The 9,300-nt window shown below is 33.0% G+C and overlaps 1 long non-coding RNA gene across 1 annotated transcript; it reads right to left on the minus strand.

The window, feature by feature from the left end:
• Window positions 1-9,300, minus strand: LOC127856103 (uncharacterized). Its single transcript, XR_008037854.1, has 2 exons — window positions 9,190-9,300; window positions 1-1,836 (listed from the first exon to the last, which is right to left on the minus strand). It is a non-coding gene; the product is annotated as an uncharacterized LOC127856103 (long non-coding RNA).

Consider the following 9,300-nt stretch of genomic DNA (forward strand, 5'->3'; position numbering starts at 1 on the left):
GAACTTTCCATATTATTCAATCGTTTTGCATTGCAACGATTTATAATTTTATAAACCACTGTAGTGGTGGGGGACATAAAAATCTGAAACAATTTTGACAATTTACCAAAACTTGAAACGGCCCCTTTAATAAAAAGCAAAAAGGTGTGGCTTATTTTCATCCCAGGGACATTATATGATCAATCAAAAATATTTTGACAATTTACAGAATGAATCCGAATTCGGTCAGTATCAACAAGGCTGACTAAACACTTGAAAATGTCCAGATTGGATCCAATTTTGTTAAGTATCAATAGTGCACGCTAGACTCTTGAAATTGTATAGAATGGATCCAATTTTGGCAAGTAACAATAGTGCTGGGTACACTCTTGAAAATGTCCAGAATGGATCCAAATTCGGTCAATTTCAACAGGACTGGATACACTCTTGCAAATTTCCAGAATTTATCCAGTTTTGGTCAGTATCAATAGAGCTGGCTAGACTCTTGAAATTGTCCAGAATGGATCCAATTTTGGAAAGTATCAATAGAGCTGGCTAGACTCTTGAAATCGTATAGAATGGATCCAAATTCGGTAAGTATCAATAGATCTGGCTATACTCTTGAAATTGTCCAGAATGGATCCAATTTTGGTCAGTATCAATAGAGCTGGCTAGACTCTTGAAATTGTCCAAAATGGATCCAATTTTGGTAAGTATCAATAGAGCTGGCTAGACTCTTGAAATTGTTAAGAATGGATCCAATTTTGGTAATTATCAATAGAGCTGGCTAGACTCTTGAAATTGTCCAGAATGGATCCAATTTTGGTAAGTATCAAGAGAGCTGGCTTGACTCTTGAAATTGTCTAGAATGGATCCATTTTCGGTAAGTATCAATAGAGCTTGCTAGACTCTTGAAATTGTCCAGAATGGATCCAATTTTGGTAAGTATCAATAGAGCTGGCTAGACTCTTGAATTTGTATAGAATAGATCAAATTTTGGTAAGTATCAAGAGAGCTAGTTAGAGTCTTGAAGTTGTCAAGAATGGATCCAATTTTGGTGAGAACCAATACAGCTGGCTTGACTCTTAAAATTGTCCCGAATGGATCAAATTTTGGTAAGTATCAATAGAGCTAGCTAGAGTCTTGAAAGTGTCCACAATTGATCCAATTTTAGTAAGTAACAATAGAGCTGGCTTCACTCTTGAAAATGTCCAGAATGGATCAAAACTCAGTCAATTTCAACAGGACTGGATACACTCTTGCAAATGTCCAGAATGGATCGAGTTTTGGTCAATATCAATAGAGCTGGCTAAACACTTGAAATTCTCCAGAATGGATCCAATTTTGGTTAGTATCAATAGAGCTGGCTAGACTCTTACAATTTCCAGAATGGATCCAATTTTTAAGTATCAATAGAGCTGGCTAGACTCTTGAAGTTGTTTAGAATGGATCCAATTTTGATAAGTATCAATATAGAATTTTATGGTCATTAGTTATTGTTTCTCTCCTTCACTTGCTAATGCTCATGTGCTATTAGCTACAAGCATGTGAATTAATATTGCATGTTTGACTTCTTGTTCCTGATGTTGTTGAGGCATGGCCAAGGTCCTACATCTTGTATGTTTAAATTTCTATTTGAAGTTTATTTGCTGTTTATTTTCAACTTTCAATCACAATAGTAGATTTTTCTCTTTATCCGTCCATGGTCTGTTGGCGATATTTTATACGCATGTCCACTTTTTGATTTCTACATTCAAGCCTCTGTGTCCACACAAACTTAAAGAAATTGTTCTAATTACTGTCCCCCTGGGCAATATTGGATGTAAACCTTCTGGCATGAACGCCTTGCTCAACAATCTGCAATTTAAAACCAGAAAATCCATTACTAAGTTGCATCACTTTAAAAAACAAACAAACAAAGGGGCTCTTCAACATACATGGTGTCACATGAATAAAATACAATGGAAAGGTCAAATCTGTTCAAACCTGTTCAACATACATGAAAGTGTGGAGCAATTTTGAAGGATATTTTAATTAAACATGATACTGCTTATTAATCTACATCTCTTGGCCTTGTGGTTTCATTGAAAATGTTTTCAATTGTCACTGTTTGTTTATTTTGGTTAAAATCAAAACAATTGGCTGCTAATTAAGATTTCTGAGCACCAACGTTGTTTCAGGTCAGATAATACATGTATATGATTAAAATAACATTTACAGACACCACTGTGGATAACAAGATGATGTTTTAAGCTAAATATATAAGCTATAAGTCACATTGTTTCAGAGACGATTTTTTGCTGTTATCACTCTGGTTGACTTGCTAACAAACTAATGAATGATATGCAATGCTTTCGCTTTGAAAAAAGAACAGTTCAACACCTGAGCACGGAACATTCCATGAAAGTTTTATCATGGATCTCTTAGTGTTTCAGAAGAAAATGATATCAGTTATTTCAGTTAAAGATTTTAACACACCACCACAGAAAATTACCATTCACAATATCTCATAATGGATCATTAACAGTATTTCTTAAACTACTCCAGATGATGATTAATCTATTTATCAAGAATAATGTACAAGTCATTAATTGCAATTAACTTATCTTTGCAGTCTCTTGTCTTTTAACTTATTTTCAAATTCATAAATTAATGTTAGATTACCAAAAGTTATAATAAATGATATGCACATGCTGCCTATCACAACAATTTATATATTTGATTATTTAATTAAATTTCAGTACATCTGAGTTCCACTCTGAGTTCCACAGGTGGTTTTAAATTAGTATTTGTTTTTTTCAGAGTTCATGAATCTGCAGTAACAGTATTATTAACTGAATAGATCAATTCAATACAGGGAAAATACTTGTAGATTTAAGGCTAGTAGACCTACTGCCAATGTATACATTTTGGGCCGAATTAAAGGGATCTTTTCACGCTTTGGTAAATTGACAAAATTGAAAAAAGTTGTTTCAGATTCGTAAGTTTTCGTTTTAGTTATGATATTTGTGAGGAAACAGTAATACTGAACATTAACCATGCTCTAATATAGCCATTATATGCATCTTTTGACGATTTTAAAACCTAAAAATTATAAAGCGTTGCAACGCGAAACGATTGAATAATTTGGAGAGTTCTGTTTTTGTCGTTAAATTTTGTGAAACTACGAAGATTGCTTATATAAGGTATAAAATACATTAAGATTGTGTACTCGGCGGAATAGCTCAGTAGGCTAAAGCGTTTTTACTTCAAGACTCTGGCAGGACTCCAGGGGTCACTGGTTCCAAACCTGCTCCGGGCAATGTTCTTTTCCTTTTTTAAATTTTTTTCTTGATTTTTTACTGGAGCTTTTATGATCCAATGTTTACATTTATCAATATAAAGCATTTAATGAATAAGTTAAAAAAATGCCAAAATCTGTGAAAAGGCCCCTTTAACTATGATACCTTATCTGATAACAGTTCATATTAATCTATTTTTTTAACTCTAAAATTCCAAATTTTTGGTGTTAACAACACATCTTCCACAAGTCACTGGAATATTGACTGAAAGCGGTCACCAAGATACTGTTTTTTTCTTATCACCCTACTGAAGTATGATTTCATTTAAAGCCACACACCTTGAAATTAAGCATGTGTTGATCAATACATATTAATGCAATTTAAAAGTGTGCAAAATTGTCCTTCAATCTATAGCCTAGTTAGCAAGTAAATTTTTATTCTGTTTAATTTTAAAACCGAAAGTATAATTTCTTTACGTGTACGTCCGTTTCGTCAAACACGATTATTTTTAAGTTTTAAAGCGCAAAAAAGACGGATTTCTACTTTGTAACATATAGATATATTCTTATTGAGATAGATAAAATTAAATCTATAGCCTAGTTAACAAGTAATTTATTATTTTTCAACCGGTACCGCTTTTAAAACCGAAAGTAGGATTTCTAGACGTATACGTCCATTTTCGACAAACGCGATTATTGTTAAGTTTCAAAGCGCAAAAGAGACGGATTTCTACCTTGTTACCACCAGATATATTCTAATTGGCATAGATAAAATATGTTTCTTATTTATACTTAAATTTACTATGCCATGTCCAGGGGTGGCGAAATCTCAAAAAACTATACTTGTCCACGGACAACCATTTAGGAAATTTAACTTGTCCGTTGCTGAACTACACTTGTCCGTTAATGTTTATATAAATTATAAACGCATTTATTGATTAATGTTAAATAATGAATAAATCAAAATGAGTGCGATTTGCTTGTTTTGTTTATAATTGTATTTCAATGGTACATTCATTATAGCAGTATATTATAAACAATATAAAGACTTTGTCAAACTTTAAATCCTGCGAAGCTAGTGTTATTAAAACATGTGCTGAACATAAGTACATTGTAATCTTAACAAATTAAACAAGTCCAATATGTGGACCTCATCAGACTGAGGCTCCGCTACTGGTAGCAATTTGATTATATAAACTGGTAACCATTGAAAATCTGTTAGCCAAGTTTCTTGAAAAGTTCTGGTGCGTTTACTTAGTTTATATTTTTTATCATAATCTTTCTTAGTTTTTTTGGGAGGTGGGCTGCTCAAAGCTTAGGGTTTCTGCTCCGTTGTTGAAGATTAAGAAAAAAGTTTCATCTTTACCATTAAAGTTGTCTTAAAAAACAAGGTAGACCGTGTTTTGATTATCTTAGATTGATACTTTTTATTTCCGCCTGATTGTAAAAATAAAGAAACCAGTCTGTACACTGTCTAACAGTCAGGCCGAATGTTGAAAATGCTGCATGCTCCCGGTCTCTTATAGAATAAGGGAGATCACTGCGCAGGAAAGTGCACGTATTTTAGCTTGATTGCTCCGCAAATAGCACTGACAATGTAATCGTGTCAACATCCGGTTTTGTAAAACTTAATTACGGCTTTTATACGATGTATTTTTGTATACCTGGACGCGACTTTTTAAAAAACTTGTTGTCCATGGACAACTTAATTGAAAAAAGTCAGTTGCCCAGACAAGCAAATGTACGACTCGGGCAACTCGGACATTTGATTTCGCCACCCCTGTCATGTTTTCATTTCAAGATGTGTGGCTTTAAACCTTGAAATGAAATACATGTTAATCAATACATATAGATGCAATTTTAAAGTGTGCAAAATTGTCATTAAATCTATAGCCTAGTTAGCAAGTAATTTATTAATTTTTAAACGATACTGCTTTTAAAAAAGAAAGTAGGATTTCTATAGACCAGTTCACGTGTGACGTCACCCGCACCTGCGTGTTTACATCCGGACTACATTGGTAGGCAAAAGAAAGACACAATCAATGGGAAGAAATAGAGCATGATCGTTCATATTTACACGATTTTATTTTTGAACATGCCAACAAGTTGTTCTACTTTACTGAAACATAGATTGAAAACAAGCAATAAATAGATCAATTCCAAATAAACAACATATAAAAATTAACTAAAATGGTATTTGTCTGGGAAAACTAACGAGTTGACACATTAAATAAACATTTAATTAAATTTAATGCCAAATTTTTCATTTCATTGTTTGCATCAATCTTAAAATCATGTAAGCCTTTGTATTACTCAGGGCTCAGCCTAGGTTCAAACTTGAGGGAGAAGTGACTTCTCCCTGAGCTGAAATTAGGGAGAAATGAGGCCACTAGAAGGAGAAGTGATTTCTGTTCGGCGTTTAATAAAATTTTCGCTTGTTTTATACCTCTCATTACACCAAGCCTAAGTATCATCATAAATGACAAACAAATACTATTTTCAAATCCAATAAATCCTTACATATTAAGTCACATAAATCAATTCATACAAATAAAACTTGTGATTTCCATGTGCGTCATAAAAATAAACAGTACTTTAATTATGCAATGACAATCCAAACCCTATTAACATCATAATGTACATGATAATTAGTAAGTGATAACATGATAATTAGTTAGTGATTTTTTCACCCAATTGGGAACAGGTCCGGTACCAATACCATTGGAAATTCTTCGCGTCATGAAATCACCAAATTGTGGTAAAAACGAGTCAACAAAACACAATCTTAATGCATGGGACATATAGTATATCTATTACTGTTTATCCGAATGTATACATATCCGAAATGTACACTTGAGAATGCCTTACCTGTTTCATTTAATAATCCAAATATTCCTTGTTGTTATCTGGTTTAACAAACCTTATTACACGTACATGTTTGTTAAATCCAGTTAATGCTTTCTCCATTATTAAATCACCATTACTTGTAATTTGAATCGCCAGCTTTGAATTGAACGCGGGTTAAATGTTACAATACATCTGCCATTTGCAATGTCGAAGGTCATTCATGAGTCATGACGTAGCAATTTTATTCTACTCGGATAATTTATATCTAATCGAGGAAATGTGTTTTCTCAATGTCTATTGTGTAGTATTAGGACTTGTTAGTATAAAAATGAACTGTGATTCCAGTTTATATAAGATGGGTGTTACTCGTAATTATCGGTGGATTAACAAACGGACAAAACTCGCTGGACTTTTACAGTAGTGGATCTACGTAATTAATAGACCTTTGATCAATTTTGTTTTTCTTTAATAAGTTTTCCGACTTTCTTTAACCGTGCCGTCTGCCAAAAACCTGTAATTATCGAATGGTCAATGAATTATCACGTAATCATTAGACAACTTACAGCACGCGCAAAAAGGTTGCGGTATATAAAATAAAGTCGTTTACGTATGGATACGGTAGATAAAATTATGGAAATTAGCACTACAGTTTGCACGGGTGGGTTGTTAGTTTTCGTTTATATGGTTATAAATTAATGTCTGACAAAATGAATTGCACATCGACTGGATAATTAGTGTTTATGAGTTTTGAAACACGAAACAAGTAAACAGTAGAACATACTAGAATAAATCGTATTCATATTTACTGTTGGGAATGTGTTGCGCGTGTAAACTTTTTTTTGCGTAAATACATGTCTATAACGACGTCATTTCATCGCTCAGGTAAACTACTGCATATGTATATACAATGCGCGCGTTCTCATTACTAACTATCATGTTAATGTACCGCTTAACTCCGCCTACAAGGCGTGTACTAATTGGGCTTGCAGAACAGAGAACTATCCAAACTGTCGGCGAAATGACACTCGCTATGATCTTTTGATCGAAACCGTTATTGTTTGGAGTGAATGCCCATGTATGCTAGTTGCCTGGATAAGCTTTCACAGCAGTCGATCTTTTGCTGTGATAATAAACTGATAACATAACAAGCGTCATCGGTGACTTTATGACATGTGAAAATATAGAATTTTTAGATGAAAAAGTTGAGAGAAAAAAACGTCGATGTTGTAAAAAAGGAGGCGAAGTCAACTTCTCCTTCATGTAATTTAAGGGCGACATTATTATGTCCCAGGCGAAGATGTCGCCCACGTCGCCCTCTGGCCGAGCCCTGTATATACTGTGTTTAAGTTCTGCATAAACCGATTATCGCGTTTTTATCAAATATTGTCTAGACTTCACTAACAACATGGTGTAAACCACACTGGGTGGCAGATGACAGTCTGGGCATTCAACACAATTGAGGATACCACCATGTCTTCTCTTTCTGGTAGTATTAAGCAGTCATTTGGTTAAATTATTTACCGCTGAAATACTTAACAGTTGCTTAAATTAGATATGTTACATATTGTACAAATTAAAAGTCATGTCCAATATGGATTATCAGAAATTGTAATTAGTAAAGATATTAGCCCGTTTCATTTATAAAAAATAAAGTATTTAATGAGTATATAATTTACGTAGAAAACATTTAACGTATTTAGCGGGTATCAGTTAATTAAAACCACGTCATTCTGAATGATTCTGTATGATGATTTAATGTTACAGCAATGCACGAACAACATCATAAAAACAAGAAATTACGCTTAACACCAACGGGGGTAAATAATGTTTTCAAAAAAAAATAATAAAACAATATGTATATAGATATATGTGTGTTAAAATGTTAAATATGTGTCACGCATACTACTAGTAACAAGTTTTCAATATACATGAATACACAGTTCAATTCGCATCATGTAAAGTTGTGTTTTTCAGCTGTATGTTAATTTTCCTAAATACTGTCATTCTCTGTACAAAACCCATCAAAATTAAAATTACATGTAAATACCGTCATGCACTTCGCTTATAATAGGGCTTTGAAGTACATCATTTTCAAAGCACCCCTTACACTTTCTATCACTCATTTTTATCACACTAGCGTACTCATGCCATTGATAATTATCATTTTTTATAATTAGATGTATTATTATTGTAATTTATTGAAGCTTTAATAATACCGCTAATACATTATAGAGCTCTTTGTTGTGTCAAATTGCCGGTCTTTCAGTCTTCAGACAATTTTTACTTTGATACTTATGACGCATTGTTTTAAGATGCAAATAAATGTATTAATAAATTTATTATTATTATTATTTTTGAAACATTATTTAGGTGTTGTTTTTTCGGACCTTCTTTTCGATTCATTTACTAAACAAGTGTCTTTATCCATATGTTTTGCGCTACTTTAACCCATGCTTTTGCCTACCAGTGCATTGCGTATGTGCAAAAATCAAAACAATAACAATGAACTGCTCTATATGTAAATTGTATACGTCCATTTTGACAAATGCGATTATTTTGAAGTTTTTAACCACAAACAAAATGGATTTCTACCTTGTAACCACCATATATATTCTAATTTGCATAGATAAAATATGTTTCTTATTTATAATTAAATTTACTATGTCAAATAAGTTGTGTGGCTATAAGTAATTAACTGCAGACTCAGTCACTCTGTTTTAATATATTCACAAATGCCAAAATGGGGGTACGCGTGTGACCGTGCAAAACATAGCTTTACCTTTTAACATACAGGCCTTCAGCAAACAACTTTGACCACAAGGCATCCCTGTGCCTTAATCTTTAATTTATTACATTTTATAACCAATTTGTGTTGCTTTGATTCATCAATATTATGTATTTAAAATGACATGAAAACATTTATAATAGAAAGATTCATCAGCTTTTAAACGACTATTTATTTTTAGCCTACCTGAATTTTCGCAACAGTTTTTAGTTCCAATTCAATTGACGACAATTCGCTTCACTCTTATAATTTTATTTAATCTTTACCCCATTCTGGACCGTCGAGAAAAATTCGTTACCTTCAGCATTCTTTGACAGACTTGACAGACATCTTGGAAATACGACTACTTTGCGGTGAGGCCGCCTTTTTACGGCCAACTTTAGTGGTATCCTATATAGCAAAATAAAAG

This window comes from Dreissena polymorpha, chromosome 13, assembly GCF_020536995.1.
Source record: "Dreissena polymorpha isolate Duluth1 chromosome 13, UMN_Dpol_1.0, whole genome shotgun sequence".
Taxonomy (NCBI): domain Eukaryota; kingdom Metazoa; phylum Mollusca; class Bivalvia; order Myida; family Dreissenidae; genus Dreissena; species Dreissena polymorpha.